An 18,570-nucleotide genomic window follows, 5' to 3' on the forward strand; every position below is an offset into this window, starting at 1 on the left:
ACACGACTGCAGCATTTAGCCTCGATGAAAATTTCGCAATTTCTATACCAGTTACCAGATTTTCTTTCATGCATTGCGCATTTCTACGGCTGCACCATAATAGACCGAGAGCTATTTTTATTATTTTTTCCTGACTGTTCTTACCAAGAAGTGCTGGGAGCTTTCTTTGCAACAGCGTGTTAGGTGGCCAGGATATCACATTACATCGTGCACTGCTAAAAATAAACTGTCATTGCTGTGATGGTTTCGGGTGACCTACGTCTAGGTTACAAGCGCCTACAAATATTGCACTTGGACAAGTGCATTTAAAAGTACTATAATAGAACCTTACTTACCCATTCATTAAAATAACACTATTAGACAAGTGCATTTAAAAGTACTATAATAGAACCTTTCTTACCCATTCATTAAAATAACACTATTAGACAAGTGCATTTAAAAGTACTATAATAGAACCTTTCTTACCCATTCATTAAAATAACACTATTAGACAAGTGCATTTAAAAGTACTATAATAGAACCTTTCTTACCCCTTCATTAAAATAACACTATTAGACATAAGACTAAATGATTTTCAAGCAAAGATCCTATAATAAGAAAAAAGCCTTAAAAGTGAGGCCGGTTGAACACTAAGAAACAAGCAAAGGACCCGGGCTTCCTGACGAACAACCTCAATGTTTAAAGAGTCTGTATTAATCAAAAGACAAAAATATGTAAAACATAAGTAGAGAAATGAAACTTGGTTAAATTTTTTTCTCCAATGCCTATGGCTGGCTAGCAACTGCTATAAAAACGGTAAAGAGTCTGTCTCTTCTATTCCAGTAAAAGACCTATGCCCTAGTATCTTCGGGAATATTCCCGTAACCGCACAGAATTTTAAAATCCTTCACACACTCGTCCAAGCGTCGTCTAAGACAGAGGACAAGCCAGTAGGCACTCGTAGGGCTTGTCTTATGTCAGCAGATAAAGTACAGTTGACTAAAACGTGTCGCACTCTGTGTGCGACATTGCAAGCGCTGCACGTTGGCAACTCCTCTCGCTGGAGGAGAGCCCACGAGTCAGGGGAGGGTCTCATGTTAGTAACATTAACCACGACACCAATGAGTGTGATGCAAAGAATACTTCTACACAAGAAGTACTTACTGTGCGAGAACTACTAGGTCTGTTCTGATGCTTTTTGGCTACACACTAGCTAATATTCGAAAATCCTCATCAGATGGCAGGACTATTCCTGTACCTCCAGTACATATGAGACAGAGCATAATGCACTAGCAGCTGCTAGAAGTCGCCAATGCCTGCCATTAAGAGCTCTCGTTTAAAAACTGCTTTCCATCTGACGATGACAGCGTAGCCGTGAATGCCGCATATATTGCAATATTTTCAACCTACACTCTACTGACTGTGATGAGCATACCACATCCCTTTAGCTCTTTTTTACTATAACACGTCTAACTTCCTTATTACAACCCCTCGTCACGTTCTAACTATTCTTTAGTTGTTGTTCAAAGTTTACTTTCCGCTTTCTGCCGACTATATTCTTGCGCAAGAACTCTGCGCTCCAATGGCTGACACAGAAAGTATCACAGTCTTCTTCTCCGAACGTTGTGGTCCGTCTTTGAGGCGTAATGAAAACATGATTGAATAAATAAACGTAAATAAACGATAAAATCTTCTTGCAAGTAGGGGAAGCATCATCCAATTGAAAACAACCCTGTTCATGTGGAGTCCAAATAAAATCACAACCGCCATTTTATGTCTTGACGTTTGACGTATTTCAGGAGTTTATTTTCATTTTCAACTGCAGTAGGATCTAGAAGTGCATGAATTCGATGTTCGCGTGCACCATTGTTCTGGGTTTGTGTGCGGTCGTCCTTTATATCCTTCCTCGTACCGGCGAAAACAGCAAACTTCTTTATTTGGATGGTAACCTAGTTTGTGGCCGAAATCGTATTTTTATACTATGGGGTTTCTCTCTTCCATACCATTAACTGCAAGCTTTCTCTCTCTCTCTCTCTCTCTTTCTTTCTTTCTTTCTTTCTTTCTTTCTTTCTTTCTTTCTTTCTCTCCCTCCCACTCCCTCAGTCCACGGTATTTTCACCTCAACTGGAAGAAGTAGTACAAAGATATTACATTGCTGTCGAAAGAACACGTACGCTTCCATTAATGCGACTTACGTAATTTGCATTGCTTGTATATGTAATATACACTATAAGAAAAACATTTGAAGAAAAAAGTTATGGTCATTGTATTCCCCTCGAAAACGGCTGAACTAAATTGCAGGACAACAGACACACATACATAGATAGATAAGTTTATTGTATATAACTTAACCAATGTAAAGATTTTCTTATTTTGAATCTACTATTTAAGACGTTCAACATATTTTATGATGCATAAAAGTAAATAAGTTTGTTTACAAAAATGCTTTAAAATCTTAAGCTGCAGACACCAGCCAGCTAGAACCTAACTAAAACATTCTTACATAACTGATGGAGCTCGAAGCGGTTGGAGCAGCCGTCCACTCTTTTATGACTTGGCTGGCCTCTGCATGCTGCAGCTGAGTCCCTTGTCGCTGTACACAGTCCGAGGTACCTTCAGTCAGCATAACTGAAACGCATCTTTCAGCGTTCCTCTGCTTGTGCCTCTTCCAACAACAGTCGACTACTGCAACTGTAAACGCAACCACGTGACCTGTACTGCTAAATGGCGTGTGCTTCTCGGTAATTTACTTCCAATGGATTTCGCTGTAAATTAGTCTGCATTGAGTATCTGCTGTGTTTCTTTGTCGTTGTGTAACATATCCCCACACGGTTTACACACCATCGTAACTGTCCCTTTATTCTTAACTACCTATTAATTTGTATGTAGTAGTTTTAACTCGCATTGTTTGGACTTGTTCTGTAACGGACATCAGGCGTCATTTAAACTAGCAGAGACTTAGAAAAAAGTATCATATATCTCACGACCACATAATCAAATGGATGGGTTCACCCTTTGAGTGCTGTTACCAGAACCTATCATTACTATTGTTACACAAGTAACTCGTCATTATCGCATCTGAAATTAATTCCGGACAGTTGTTTAGGAGATCTACCGTTCAGAAAGCAATGCACAGCTCGCTACAAATGACCCAAATCGTAAGCGACTGATTACTGTGTGTGTAAACGATATTATACAACTCATCACGATGAGTCGTCCTAAACAGCCTCTTACGTTATTACTGAACTAGGCTTTATCTGATCCGCTACCATTCCAGTCTTTCCGTATTGTCCGTTTCTTCTGTCGTAATACAACACAATGTAAACTGGCAGCCAATTATAGACACCTGTGTACTATGTCTCTAAAATGCTTACAATACGGCATGAAAAACGGATCTTGGACTTGTTTATGTACTGTGTATTTCTAAATTAACATTGCATTAACTTGTGATTAGATGACGGGTCACAAGAAACTATTCACAAGGGGTTGGCTTCTGCGCTGCCCCTCTATCGTTATCCCGTCAGCTATCACCTCATTGACATTCACGTTCTGTCCCTGGTTTGCGTAATCGGTGCTTGGCCTCCACATCCAATGGTAGCGAAGCTGCTATGACGGCTTACCCGCAGCAGTAAACATTGCCACGTGACCAGCGACACAGAGACCCACTCGCCTGTACGTCAGTTACCCGGCAACCCTGGAGCGCAATCTACCTTCAATGAGTTACACGGTATACAGCACTTAGCATTTAACAACTACTCCGTTTGGTTTGTGTAACGCATGTATGTACATTGTGTACTCTTCTAAAAAAGTCAAGCGATTCTACGCTCACTTACAAACCTCACGGATTTCAGTTTATCTGGTCTGCTGATGAAGCAGGAGAGATGGACAGTGAGTAACCTTAATATGCGGACACTAGGAGATTTTTATTTTGTAGCATCGTACCTTCAGTCTTAACAAAACAAACAGAAAAGCTTGACCAAATATTATATTAAGTTACATGTCTTGAAACAGCAGCATAAACTTTACCAACATAACTTACAAAAATTCTTTAATAATGCGATTTAAATAGAACTCGGTCCTATTTTCACATTACTTTAATATTCGTACACTTTCCAGAACTAAATATTTCAAGCAATTTTCTGTGAAAAGTATGTTTCAATATCTTATCTGGCAGTCATTCTGTTGCATTTCTTCTTTCAAACGCTGAGACATACTGCTACAATATATATATATCAAAATAGTCGGTACATAGACTGTCCCTTTCTTCTTTTAATCGATGCTTCGAAGTTTCTTCAGAAGATATTGGTCTTTTTCTGATACCTCACTCTAATTCTCCCACACATTCTCCATAGGCCTTGTGATTGTGGTGGTGGTTATAAGACTTCTGCGCGATATTCCAATAAATAATCATCAACAATGCGAGCCTCATGTATCTGGTGATTGTATTCGTAACACTCAGACGTGTCTCATAACCCCATTTTTCTCAGCACTTTTGCGTAAATTGTTTAGCATGCTCGGATAGACATTTTTCCATAGTATTGTCGATGAACACTAATTCGTCCGGTCCCAATGTGGATATACAGTCGGAGACAAGAAAGCTGCCACCTCCGTGCTTTACAGTCGCCTTAACAATTGTCGCTTTAAAGCCTTCATTCTTCCGCCACACCATTCTTCCGTCACCGAGCGAAAAATGTTAAATTTACTTTCGTTGGTAGAAATGATGTGCTTCCACAATGCTGCTTCCTTTGTAACAAACTCGTCCGCAAAGTCCAATCTTCACTTTCGATTCTGTTCATTCAAATACGGTTTTTCCGTAACCGTTCCTCCATTGTAACAACTATCTTTCAGTGCTCTGCGAATCGTTTGAGGATGTACCTTCCTTCCAGTCTACCTTCCTCACAGTCTCGTTTAGAATCTCACTTGTTACTTTTGGTGCTCTGAGTGTAGGATGTTTGTTTATTTTTCGAATTAGATCCATCTTGTCATGTGCATGCAACTTCTTTGGTTGGCCCTTTTGAGGTACAGTCTTTACGGTACTCGTTTCGGAATCATCTGATACCTGCTACTGTACTCATGTTGAACATGACAGCAATTTGTCCATTTGATTTACATTTCGCATTACGAAAAATCACAAGTTGTCGTACATCAAACCTAGTATTAGTTTTGCGTGGCGTTGTACTGTCTTGATAGTCGATCGCGCTTATAAATAAATGCTGCCTTCTAACTCTTAAGCATACAAATTGGCCAGAACGATAAAACAAGTGCTATACTGCCAACTGTCCGAATATTAAAGTAACGTGAAAATCGAAAAGTGTTTCCATTGAATCATTTTATTTAACAATTGTAAGTTGAGTAACAACATTCATACTATTATTTACAGGACATCTACCTTCATATAATACTTGGTTATTTTTTATTTTTGTTTAATACACTTGTCATGATACAAAGCATAAAAAAATCTCGTAAGGTTCGAATATTACTGTTACTAACTGTAGCTTAAGACGATATTAATACGTTATACTGGGAGTTGATACGGTGCACTATATGCTGTTTTAATACTACATTCTTACACCGTTAGGGCAGACGTAACATGGAAAGTGTCTGCATGTAACGTTACCGATACACGTTAACTACTTTCTACGCTTTTATCGCCCGTTGGTAGAATCTTTGCTTGCATTCTGACAGTTTTTGTGCTGGAGTTTGCCATCTAATGTCACTCAGCAAATTGTATAATCATTCATTTTCCCTTACATTATTACCAACTTTATCTGCCCATGCAGGGACAGCTTAAGACCGTATTTTCATTGTAGGTAATAAATTTTGAAAAATATGAATAGCTGTGCACTTGAAGAAAAGCGTGTAACATTCTAGAATTTGAAGACCACCTTTACAGCGGGTATTCAACGAATTTTCTTAATTTCCTGGCATATTTTCCCTGTTTAAACATAAAACATAATAATGGGTCCTACCTACAGACTAAGTGCAAGTCAGTATTGTTCTAAGTGCAGAAGTGTAGTCTTGCTACACACAGGCATTTTAGAAAGTTTCTTTCGTGTCATACGGCTTTATCGAACTGATATCTGAACTGGATTCAAAATGAATGCAACCATTATCACAGTAATTATGAAACAGGCTTTAGAAATACTGTAACACTGCTGGTTTTTTGTGAACTTGTTTCTTGCCACGACGCGTTTCCGGATTATCCCATCATCTGATCACCGTAGTGTAAAACTATACAACACGACATTGACATACCAGTCGTGTATTGTCAATTGAAGCTTAGGTCATCATCAGATGATGGAATAATCCCGTCATGACAAGAAACAAATTCACAAAAAACAGTGAATAGTTTTGAACAATTTTACGGCGTTTTTAAAGTCTGTTTCATAATTTATCATACTGGTACACCCGCCTGGATTTATAACCGCCAAGTAAGCAGCTCACTGTTGCAGACAACTGATACGGGTGTTCTGATAGTTCCTTTTCCTCCACAGAGGAGCACCAAATTAGAGGTTGTTTTTCTGCGTATCAAATTCACGCCGTTGCCTTGCATTGCTCGGTGTGCGACAAGCAAGTTTTCCCCCTTGCAACATATCTTTCACCCCCCCCCCCTCCCCCTCCCCCTTGCCACGTGCTCGGGTGGCTGGCCGCAGTGCCTCCGCAGTATGCGTCTGGCGCCGGCAGGGCTGTGTTGTGGCTCGTCCCTGTTTACTGCCACTGTGCCCCGTGCCACGTCACCGCGTCGCCATGGCGATGCGATCCGTCGCCACGGCGGCACGCGCCACCGACGGGCCGCCACTGTAACCGACTAACGGACTGTCGGGTCCCGCTGCGTGTTAAACCGGAACGCCGCCTCTGGTACCAGCGTCCGGTCGAAAAACATTGGTATATTTCATGTTTAACTAACAACTAGTCGCATTTTAATTTTTTTATTAGACTACATGTGAAGAATATAATAATTCCAATCCCAAAGAAAGCAGGTGTTGCCAGATGTGAAAATTACCGAACTATCAGTTTAATACGTCACAGCTGCAAAATACTAACGCGAATTCTTTACACACGACTGGAAAAACTGGTAGAAGCCGACCTCGGGGAAGATCAGCTTGGATTCCGTAGAAATGTTGGAACACGTGAGGCAATACTGACCCTACGACTTGTCTTAGAAGAAAGATTAAGGAAAGGCAAACCTACGTTTCTAGCATTTGTAGACTTAAAGAAAGCTTTTGACAATGTTGACTGGAATACTCTCTCTCAAATTCTGAAGGTGGCAGGGTAAAATATAGGGAGCGAAAGGCTATTTACAATTTGTACAGAAACCAGATGGCAGTTATAAGAGTCGAGGAGCATGAAACGGAAGCAGCGGTTGGGAAGGGAGTGAGACAGGGTTGTAGCTTCTCCCCGATGCTATTCAATTTGTATATTGAGCAAGCAGTAAAGGAAATAAAAGAAAAGCTCGGAGTAGGTATTAAAATCCATGGAGAAGAAATAAAAACTTTGAGGTTCGCCGATGACATTGTAATTCTGTCAGAGACAGCAAAGGACTTGGAAGAGCAGTTGAACGGAATGGACAGTGTCTTGAAAGGAGGGTATAAGATGAACATCAACAAAAGCAAAACGAGGATAATGGAATGTAGTCGAATTAAGTCTGCTGACGCTGAGGGAATTAGATTAGGAAATGAGACACTTAAAGTAGTAAAGGAGTTTTGCTATTTGGGGAGCAGAATAACTGATGATGGTCGAAGTAGAGAGGATATAAAATGTAGACTGGCAATGGCAAGGAAAGCGTTTCTGAAGAAGAGAAATTTAACATCGAGTATTGATTTAAGTGTTAGGAAGTCGTTTCTGAAAGTATTTGTATGGAGTGTAGCCATGTATGGAACTGAAACATGGACTATAAATAGTTTGGACAAGAAGAGAATAGAAGCTTTCGAAATGTGGTGCTACAGAAGAATGCTGAAGATTCGATTGGTAGATCACATAACTAATTAGGAGGTATTGAATAGAATTGGGGAGGAGTTTGTGGCATAACTTGAAAAGGAGGGGGGACCGGTTGGTAGGACATGTTGTGAGGCATCAAGGGATCACAAATTTAGCATTGGAGGGCAGCGTGGAGGGTAAAAATCGTAGAGGAAGACAAAGAGATGAATAGACTAAGCAGATTCAGAAGGATGTAGGTTGCAGTAGGTACTGGGAGATGAAGAAGCGTGCACAGGATAGAGTAGCATGGAGAGCTGCATCAGACCAGTCTCAGGACTGAAGACCACAACAACAACAGACTACATGTTTTGGGAAAGGTGACGAAAACAGGGATTAACGACCACAAGGCAGTTGCTGTTAGGCTTAATACCGTAAGGCCTACAACCATCAAAAACAAACACAAAGTACATCTTTTTAAAAAAAAAAAACAAAGCTGATAAAAATGCTCTTAACGTCTTTTTAAGAGACACTCTTCACTCCTTACGATCTGATCATGTAAGTGTTGAAAAGTTGTGGAATGTTTTCAAAGAGATAGTGTCCACAGCAATTGAGAGATATATACACCACATAAAATAAGTGATGGTATTGATCCCCCATGGTACACAAAACGGGTCAGATCGTTGTTGCAGAAGCAACGAAAAAAAATTGCCAAATTTAAAAGAACGCAAAATCCTCAAGATTGGCAAAGTTTTACAGAAGTTAGAAATATGGCGCGTAAATCAATGCGAGATGCTTTTAATAATTTCTACAACGAAATTCGGTCTCGAAATTCTGGCAGAAAACCCAAAGAGATTCTGGTCATACATAAAGCACACCTGTGGCAAGACACAATCAATACCTTCACTGCGCGATAACAACGGTGAAGTCACTGATGACAGTGCCACTAAAGCAGTTATTTAACACTGTTTTCCGAAACTCCTTCACCAAAGAAGACGAAGCAAATATTCCTGAATTCCAATCAAGAACAAATGCCAAGATGACAAACATAGAAGTAGATATCATCGGTGTAACGAAGCAGCTTAAATCACTTAATAAAGGCAAGGCCTCCGGTCCAGATTGTATACCAGTCAGGTTCCACTCAGAGTATGCTGATAAAATAGCTCCATATTTCGCAATTATATACAACCACTCGCTCACAGAAAGATACCTACCTAAAGACTGGAAATTTGCTCAAGTCACACCAGTACCCAAAAAGGGAAGTAGGAGTAATCCGCTGAATTACAGGCCTATATTATTAACGTCGATTTGAAGCAGGTTTTTAGAACATATACTGTATTCGAACATTACGAAGTACCTCGAAGAAAACGATTTATTGACATATAGTCAGCACGGATTCAGAAAATATCGTTCTTGTGAAACACAACTAGCTCTTTATACTCATGAAGTAAAAAGTGCTATCGACAGGGGATGCCAAATTGATTCCATATCTTTAGATTTCCAGAATGCTTTCGACACGGTTCCTCACAAGCGTCTTCTAATCAAACTCCGTGCCTATGGAGTATCGCCTCAGTTGTGCGACTGGATTCGTGATTTCCTGACACAAAGGTCACAGTTAGTAGTAATAGAGGGAAAGTCATCGAGTAAAACAGAAGTAATATCCGGCGTTACCCAAGGAAGTGTTATCTACATCTACATTGATACTCCGCAAGCCACCCAACGGTGTGTGGCGGAGGGCACTTTACGTGCCACTGTCATTACCTCCCTTTCCTGTTCCAGTCGCGTATGGTTCGCGGGAAGAACGACTGTCTGAAAGCCTCCGTGCGCGCTCTAATCTCTCTAATTTTACATTCGTGATCTCCTCGGGAGGTATAAGTAGGGGGAAGCAATATATTCGATACCTCATCCAGAAACGCACCCTCTCGAATCCTGGCGAGCAAGCTACACCGCGATGCAGAGCGCCTCTCTTGCAGAGTCTGCCACTTGAGTTTATTAAACATCTCCGTAACGCTATCACGGTTACCAAATAACCCTGTGACGAAACGCGCCGCTCTTCTTTGGATCTTCTCTATCTCCTCCGTAAGACCGATCTGGTACGGATCCCACACTGATGAGCAATACTCAAGTATAGGTCGAACGAGTGTTTTGTAAGTCACCTCCTTTGTTGATGGACTACATTTTCTAAGCACTCTCCCAATGAATCTCAACCTGGTACCCGCCTTACCAACAATTAATTTTATATGATCATTCCACTTCAAATCGTTCCGCACGCATACTCCCAGATAGGCACTCTATTGTTCCTGATCTATTATTAACGATATAGCAGACAATTTTGTAGCTGTCTTAGATTGTTTGCAGATGATGCTGTCATTTACCGTCTTGTAAAGTCATCAGATGATCAAAACGACTTGCAAAATGATTTAGATAAGATATCTGTATGGTGCGAAAAGTGGCGATTGATCCTGAATACGCGCCCGGGTTCCCGGGTTCGATTCCCGGCGGTGTCAGGGATTTTCTCTGCCTTGTGATGACTGGGTGTTGTGTGATGTCCTTAGGTTAGTTAGGCTTAAGTAGTTCTAAGTTCTAGGGGATTGATGACCATAGATGTTAAGTCCCATAGTGCTCAGAGCCATTTGAACCATTTGATCCTGAATAAAGAAAAGTGCGAAGTTACTCACCTGAGTACTAAAAGAAATCAGCTAAATTTCGATTACGCGATAAGTCACACAAATCTGAGGCCTGTAAATTCAGCTAAATACTTGGGGATTACAATTCCAAATAACCTTAATTGGAACGATCACATAGATAATATTGTGGGTGGAGCAAACCAAAGACTGCGATTCATTGGCAGAACACTTAGAAGGTGCAACAGGTCTATCAAAGAGACTGCTTACACTATTCTTGTCCGCCCTATTCTGGAGTACTGCTGCGCGGTGTGGGATCCGCATCAGGTGGGACTGACGGATGACACTGAAAAAGTACAAAGAAGGGCAGCTCGTTTTGTATTTTCGCGAAATAGGGGAGATAGTGTCACACACATGATACGTGAACTAGAGTGGCAATCATTAAAACAAAGCTGTTTTTCGTTGCGACAGGATCTTCTCATGAAATTTCAGTCACCATTTTTCTCCTCCGATTGCGAAAACATTCTGTTAGCACCCACCTACATATGAAGAAATGATCATCACGATAAAATAAGAGAAATCAGGGTTCGCACGGAAGAAGTTAAGTGCTCGTTTTTCCCGCGTGCCGTTCGAGAGTGGAACGGTAGAGAGACAGCTTGAAGGTGGTTCATTGAACCCTCTGACAGGCACTTTATTGTGAATAGCAGAGTAATCACGTAGATGTAGGTGTATCCGTTGTTCAGGCATTTAGATGCGAGCATTCCAATTGACGTTGGTGGCATGTAGTCGTTGTATATTTGTAGTCAGTCCTTGTTACGAAGATCATATTCACGTAATCGTTAAGAGGCCCTCACACGTTCAGTGCTATTGCAATATATTGACAGTGCGCTATTACACTGACCGTCTGAGATTGAGTACTGAGGTATTGTCAGCACCGGAAATATTGACAGAGCATATTGATGGGCTCAAAAGTATTCTCTGGTTTGACAATATTTGCCGTTCAGTTGTTTGCCGTGTTTCGCGAAACAGCCGCAGGGCGCTATCGTGTGTCACGGAACTGTTGTTTACATTTGCCCGTCCTTACCTATCAGTCTTGAATCCAGATAGAAAGTTATGTAGAGAAATGAACGCACACATAATGTTGCAGATTACTGAATGCTGCAGGAGTAATTCTTATCTATGGAAACGAATGTCACCAAGTTAATTGGATAGGGAAAAAAAGACCTTGATGGGCATCAGCAGTTATCAGACATTTATCGTTTGAAATATCCGGAAGCGAAAATAGATATGAAAAAGTAAATGAATTCATTGATAACAAATTTCCTCAAGGAGCTGAAAAAAGCGGATCATAGAGGCGCTCAGGTGCCGGAACGTCACACATTTATCCACAGGAGTGCTGGATAAACAACGAGCTCGGTTTTCGATTCTTTCCCATTATCATCGCAGGTAATTTGTCGTATAGTTTCTATTAAATTATCTTTCGGGTCAGTAGTTCGCATTTCCGGCAACAGATTCACACGTGAAACGTCATTCCTTTTTTTAATCACTCACGAACCAATTTCGTCTATTTCAATGTTTTCAGTTGTTTGTGTTTGCCAGCCAGTGCTGATATAGCTACGGCACATCTCCTGGATCGACACGTCATCTTCACGAAATCATACCACCAACTGACAATGATGACTATTATTGACGGTGTGAAGGTCACTAAAATATATTGACCGTTTGACATTATATTGTTGACAGTATTAATGTGAGTAAATACTGAACGTGTGAGGGTCCCTTTGTGATGTGAAATTTGTCAGCTGCACAAACAGATAACGTAGACCCTCGATAGTTCAGAGCACCTCAGAAAGTGTGGGCAACTGAGAGTTAGATTTAACGAAAGTGTCACTGATCAAGATGGAATCACGAAATAAGCGAAATAAGGGCATCCGGTACAAAAAAAATGTTCAGTGGCCTCCAGCATTTTTGTGCAAGGGCATATTCTATTGTGACCAAAGTCGAAAATACTTCATCGTCTACTTTAGTTACAATCATGTGTATGCACAACGTCTTTACTGACGATTTCAACTCTTATGGAGTCACCGACAACATCGGCTCTTCTTCTTCTTCTTCTTCTTCTTCTCCTGCTCCCTAGATGGAGCACCTTGCCTGCCTCCTCTGTCTCCCTTTCTTCTGTTTGTCCCTTAGATTTGTTGACCTTTGGAAGACGTTGGGGTTTTCTTCCCCAGGGTTCTGCACGGTAGGCTATCTCTGATCTACAGTCACATAGACCTGTCTGTTCGAGAAAAACGTGGCTGATGACCTATTAGCTGGGTCCTTTTAATCATCCAGCCAAACAACCTGCTTTCCACAGAATCGTTAAAATGTAAGAAATCATCAAATGACACATTACTAAACAGCTAACTCAGGAGCCGTGCTCTATCCCAGTTGCAAGTTTCCCATCTAACAGCTTCCAAGGGCAACAAAAATTTTGTTTTCAATATTTCACATAATTGTTGATCGAATTTAAAAATTTGAAACGCCGTCCTAACCTACTCATTAAGAGGTATAATGTTATATTAGACTTTGACATAGTAAGACCAGTATTACAGTTAGGTACTGTGTATAACTGACGGCTCAGCGGTCGATGGGCGTACCCATTTTGCATATACGCATGCAGTGGACTACGCCGCCCGTCTTCGCTACTGAATTGGTGGCCATCGGACTAGCCCTTAGCCATTCTGGCTCTTACCCCAGCAAGATGTTCCTGATCTGCAGCGACTCCCTGAGCGACGTTCAGGCTAAAGACCAAATGACCCTCGTCATCCACTAGTCACGATTATCCAGGATCTTCTTTGACTTCCATCGAGCTTGTTTTTTTGGACCCATGGACTTGTTGGGATCTTAGGGGATGAACCTGCCGACCAGTTAGCGAAATTGGCTACGAAGATGCCGGTTTTGGAAATGGTGGTCCCGGAACTGGATCTTCACTCGAATGTACGCCGTAAATTATTGGAGGTTTGGAACTCGGAGTGGTCCCCCCTGAACAGCCCAAACAAACTGAGGGCAATAAAGGAGACCACCAACACGTAGCAGTCTTCCCTTCGCGCTTCTAGCAGGGAATCCACTGTCCTTCAGATACTCGTTGTGCACACTTGGCTGAGCCACGGCCGCATTCTCCAGGATGAGGACCCATCTTACTGCCAATGTGGTCCCGCCTGACGGGTGGCCCACTTCCTACTGGACAATCCAAATTTGGCTGCTTTGCGACTTCCTGACGCGCTACCTCTGGCGCTAGCGGACGGTTCCAAAGTGGCTGACCTGGTTTTACATTTCATTCGCGCAGGTGATTTCTATCCTTCCCTGAGAGATGGGGCACTTCGGCCTCACTGACCACCTGAGTGGTTGGAGGGGCACCCCTTGTCTGCTTTGGCCCAGAGGACGAATAGCGGCCGTTGTTCGGATGTCTGGCCTGGCCCATGCCTTTTTATTCTTATTCTTTTATGTTTGCAGTTTTTAATGTTTTGTTTTAACTAAAATTTTATTATCTTGTCTGCGCTGCTCGTATTCTCGGGCTAACGGACGACGAGATAGGGCTGATCGGGTGAAGAGGGTGCGCCTCCCACCGCATACCGAGCCCTGTGAACCACCAGTCGCATTGCCTGCTGAATGGCTCACCTACCTTACCCTCTCTCAATACTCTCCTACTTCTCCTTTGTTTTATAGCTGTCTTATTGTATCTTTGATGGAACTGGGCTTCCCAGAATTTGCTTTTGCGGCCTTCTCTGAAGATTATTCCTGGCTCGATACAAGAGTGTTTGTTGGCGTTGTGTCATTACAATCGCTTCGACAGTTCGATTGTATTAAAATACACAAGGTTTCTTCAAATTGTCTATTCATTTACAGGTTCGTGATGCAACAAATATTTCTATTCAAGAATTCTGCTATGGTGTAGAAGCGGTTATTAAGGGAAAAAACTTTAACCCAAATATGAAATCACTTCGATCGTCTATATTTCGATGGACAATTATCAACGAGTTTTACATATAGCTGAGCATTACAGTCCTTCCTGCGCCAAAGTTAGATTCCCTAGAGAGCAGTGTGGATTGTTTTGCTCTTATTCGTGAATGTCTCTATTACGCTCAAACTCCAGTGGATTGCTTAAAACAAATTTCATAAATGAATAAATGTACTGGGAGACTATGGTGAACTTTCTCAATTATTTAAACCAGTGGTTCCCAACCTGGGAGGGGATAAGAGATTTACAGGGGAAATGGGGTCCCAGAAAGCTTAGCAGAAAGCAGAAAGATGCAGACAAGTCAAAAATGTCGTATTATTACTACAGTTAATGAGTCCATTTTTTGTAGAGTTGGCAACATCAGCTTTGCCTTGCGCGCCACTAAATTATTGCTGAAACAACACATTCTTCAGTCTGCGCTTTGCATTCTTAGCTTGGTATTACGCCTGTTGCGCTGCGTAGAAGTAAATAGCTTTTTTATTGGTTTGTACGTTCAGTGAAAAGTCTGCTAAAAGAAGATTGTATGATGAACATAAGGGTCACGTTTACAGAAAAAAGACAATGCCCATTTGCCAGAGTTCGTTGTGTCTCAAAATGTTCTAAGTAACGACTCATTGTGACCTGTGCCACTGAAACGTCATCTGACAACAGCTGAGCCAGCGTTAAAAAAATAAACCAAAAGAGTTTTTAGTTGGGAAAATTTTTTTAAACTGCATGAAGGAGAACTCAGGTGGGACCTTTTGACAAGAAGATGGGAAGTTACCGAGTCATAATACGAATTTCCCTCTTAATAGCCAAAAACATGAAACATTATTGTTGAGACGTTAATCAAATTGTCAAATAGTTTTCTAAATAAGAAGAACAAACAAATAAAATAAAACTAAAATAAGAACTACGTGTTTGAGCTCCACCTTGGTCCAAAAAGGGGTCCAATATTCAGGAACACACATTTTTAATAGATTGCCAGGAACCATTAAAAACTTGGTTTCAGTTAAAGCACGGTTTAAACAGAGTTTGAAAGAGTTTTTGATAGGCAACTCCTTCTACTCCATAGATGAATATCGTTACAGAGACTGTTCCGTCAGCTTAAGTAAAAATATGTTAGATTTCAGTTTTGACAACACTTGGTCACAACAGTCAAGATTTGGTATTTTTCGTGTGATAAATTTATTAGTAGTGCATAGCAGTGTTTCTTTCCGACAGTGAGTTAATTCTGTAAATATTAGCTGTCCCAGTTTACTGCCTTGTATTAACCTATTTTCGACTATCTCCTGACAAATGATCAGGGTAGCAAGTATTATATTCAAATGGTTTATCTTTTTATATCATACTTTCTGACATGTTCCACACCCACAAGAATCATCTCATTTTTTGGGTCTGTGGGACGAAAACCGAATCTAATCCAAACATAGAATTCGAATTATTATTACAGGCATAGCTCGCTGTAGCTAAAACTGCAAGTAACTGTTCAGTTGTCCAGCAGTTGTTTCGTTGGAAAGTAATGCACGGTTTGAAAAGCGGCTAGATGAGGATTCAGGCAGCTATGATTACGAAGTCTTTTGATAATGACCATGAAAGAGTGAAACAGATCCTAAACCTAAGTACTATACGTTCAAGGGAAATTAAATAGCTTATCATATTGGCTTTTCCATAGTGTCTGGCATCTTTAGTCGAAATACTACACCATGTAAACTGACACTCTGAAATTTGACTCAACCTCAGATCTTAGGAAATCAAGCAACCTAAATAGTTAATTTGTTAATTTGCTCGATTATTTTGCTGAAAATTACAAATTCTGAACGGACTGAATACTTCCCCTAAGGTTTGTCGACAGATGTCACTGAGCTGAAGAGTTGAAGTAAATATGCCAGTCTCACTGTCCACAAGTAGCCTTGGATTATCGAAAAATAAAACTGTGTTTCGAATGCGAAAACGTTACATATTGTTTTTGCAGTCTTTCATAGCTGCGTCAGTTTGGGTATTGAAAAGATTCCCACCCTCTGGTTTATGATTTTTTCTTCTGGGTCGGCGGCCGGTGTGGCCGAGCGGCTCTAGGCGCTTCAGTCTGGAACGCGCGACCGCTACGGTCGCAGGTTCGAATCCTGCCGGCATGGATGTGTGTAATGTCCTCAGGTTAGTTAGGTTTAAGTAGATCTATGTGTGTGATGTCCTTAAGTTAGTTAGGTTTAAATAGTTCTAAGTTCTAGGGGACTGATGACCTCCGATGTTAAGTCACATAGTGCTCAGAGCCATTTGAACCAATCCTCTGGGTCAACAGTTTTAACAAGGATACGTTATAGCTACAAGAAATAAAAACACAGATACGAAGCTTAATCAGCCATACTGAATTCAGATTCTCTAGACAAGGAAAGTTCTCTAGGGAACTTCTGAATCCCTGGTCCCCAGATCAAGAGTTTGCGATTCAGTCGGCTTGGTACCCCCACATGCAGCATTAGAAAACTTCATAATCGAAATCCAAATGGGAATAATTGGCCGGATAAAACAGGTGTTTGACAACCTTATATATTTGTTCTGTTTCCTCATACAGGGTGTTTCAAAAATGAACGGTATATTTGAAACGACAATAAAAACTAAACGAGCAGCGATAGAAATACACCGTTTGTTGCAATATGCTTGGGACAACAGTACATTTTCAGGCAGACAAACTTTCGAAATTACAATAGTTACAATTTTCAACAACAGATGGCGCTGCGGTCTGGGAAACTCTATAGTACGATATTTTCCACATATCCACCATGCATAGCAATAATATGGCGTAGTCTCTGAATGAAATTACCCGAAACCTTTGACAACGTGTCTGGCGGAATGGCTTCACATGCAGATGAGATGTACTGCTTCAGCTGTTCAATTGTTTCTGGATTCTGGCGGTACACCTGGTCTTTCAAGTGTCCCCATAGAAAGAAGTCACAGGGGTTCATGTCTGGCGAATAGGGAGGCCAATCCACGCCGCCTCCTGTATGTTTCGGATAGCCCAAAGCAATCACACGATCATCGAAATATTCATTCAGGAAATTAAAGACGTCGGCCGTGCGTTGTGGCCGGGCACCATCTTGCATAAACCACGAGGTGCTCGCAGTGTCGTCTAAGGCAGTTTGTACCGCCACAAATTCACAAAGAATGTCCAGATAGCGTGATGCAGTAATCGTTTCGGATCTGAAAAATGGGCCAATGATTCCTTTGGAAGAAATGGCGGCCCAGACCAGTACTTTCTGAGGATGCAGGGACGATGGGACTGCAACATGGGGCTTTTCGGTTCCCCATATGCGCCGGTTCTGTTTATTGACGAAGCCGTCCAGGTAAAAATAAGCTTCGTCAGTAAACCAAATGCTGCCCACATGCATATCGCCGTCATCAATCCTGTGCACTATATCGTTAGCGAATGTCTCTCGTGCAGCAATGGTAGCGGCGCTGAGGGGTTGCCGCGTTTGAATTTTGTATGGATAGAGGTGTAAACTCTGGCGCATGAGACGATACGTGGACGTTGGCGTCATTTGGACCGCAGCTGCAACACGGCGAACGGAAACCCGAGGCCGCTGTCGGATCACCTGCTGCACTAGCTGCGCGTTACCCTCTGTGGTTGCCGTACGCGGTCGCCCTACCTTTCCAGCACGTTCATCCGTCACGTTCCCAGTCCGTTGAAATTTTTCAAACAGATCCTTTATTGCATCGCTTTTCGGTCCTTTGGTTACATTAAACCTCCGTTGAAAACTTCGTCTTGTTGCAACAACACTGTGTTCTAGGCGGTGGAATTCCAACACCAGAAAAATCCTCTGTTCTAAGGAATAAACCATGTTGTCTACAGCACACTTGCACGTTGTGAACAGCACACGCTTACAGCAGAAAGACGACGTACAGAATGGCGCACCCACAAACTGCGTTGTCTTCTATATCTTTCACATCACTTGCAGCGCCATCTGTTGTTGAAAATTGTAACTACTGTACTTTCGAAAGTTTGTCCGCCTGAAAATGTACTGTTGTCCCAAGCATATTGCAACAAACGGTGTATTTCTATCGCTGCTCGTTTAGTTTTTA

At 41.5% G+C, this 18,570-nt stretch overlaps 1 protein-coding gene across 14 annotated transcripts in view; it reads left to right on the plus strand.

The window, feature by feature from the left end:
- The window catches only part of LOC126485138 (voltage-dependent L-type calcium channel subunit beta-1), a 749,688-nt gene that overhangs the window by 111,469 nt on the left and 619,649 nt on the right, over positions 1 to 18,570 (plus strand). The window lies entirely within an intron of this gene.

The sequence above is a fragment of the Schistocerca serialis genome, chromosome 6 (genome assembly GCF_023864345.2).
Source record: "Schistocerca serialis cubense isolate TAMUIC-IGC-003099 chromosome 6, iqSchSeri2.2, whole genome shotgun sequence".
Classification (NCBI taxonomy): domain Eukaryota; kingdom Metazoa; phylum Arthropoda; class Insecta; order Orthoptera; family Acrididae; genus Schistocerca; species Schistocerca serialis.